We start from the raw sequence: 1,074 nt of genomic DNA on the forward strand, positions 1-1,074 counted from the left end.
AACAAATTATTGAATTTTCTGGGCCAGCAGGGCCTGTGAGTATCTAAAAACAAATTACAATATGTGGAGCAAGAAGTAAAATACTTGGGATATTTAGTGAGTGAGGGTAAGCGAAAGATAAGCCCGGAGCGGATAGAGGGAATAGTGGGGATGCCACTGCCCAGCAATAAACGGGAGTTACGCAAATTTTTGGGTCTAACGGGATATTGCAGATTGTGGATAGATTCCTTTGCTCAGAAGACTAGGAAATTATATCTTAAACTATTAGAGGGGGAGCCAAAATGTCTAAATTGGGATGATGAGGAAAAAGAACTAGTTGAGAAACTCAAAAGAGATTTGATTCATGCCCCCGTGTTAGCCTTACCTTCCCTAGATAAACCTTTCCACCTCTTTGCCACCGTAGATAAGGGAGCGGCTTTGGGGGTATTAACCCAGAGGTGGGGAGGAATGAAACAGCCAGTAGCATATCTTCCAAAGCTATTGGATCCAGTATCCCGAGGGTGGCCTGAGTGTGTGCAGGCCGTGGCTGCCACTGCACTGTTGGTGGAGGAAAGCAAAAAGCTTACGTTTGGGGGAGCCCTAATAGTAAGCACCCCACACCAAGTGAGAACGATCTTAAACCAAAAAGCTGGGCGATGGTTGACAGACTCGCGGATTTTGAAATATGAGGCGATACTGATCGAAAAGGATGAGCTAGTGTTAGTCACTGACAATTGTTTAAATCCAGCTGCATTTCTTTGGAAAGGGGAAGGAGACTCTCCTCAGAATCCAGGGCACGACTGCCTTGACATTATAGAATACCAAACTAAGGTCCGTATGGACCTGAGAGATGTTCCACTTCATGCAGGGGCTAGACTTTTTTATAGACGGATCATCCCGGGTGACTGAAGGGAAAAGACATAATGGGTATGCAGTTGTTGATGGGACAAAAGGTAGTGTGGTGGAGGCAGGAAGGTTGCCAAATGGGTGGTCAGGTCAGACCTGCAAACTCTATGCATTGGAGAGAGCCCTGAGGGCATTAGAAAATAAAGAGGGAACAGTATACACTGACTCTAAATATGCATTTGGTGTTGT

This window comes from Chiloscyllium plagiosum, chromosome 21, assembly GCF_004010195.1.
Source record: "Chiloscyllium plagiosum isolate BGI_BamShark_2017 chromosome 21, ASM401019v2, whole genome shotgun sequence".
Lineage (NCBI taxonomy): Eukaryota > Metazoa > Chordata > Chondrichthyes > Orectolobiformes > Hemiscylliidae > Chiloscyllium > Chiloscyllium plagiosum.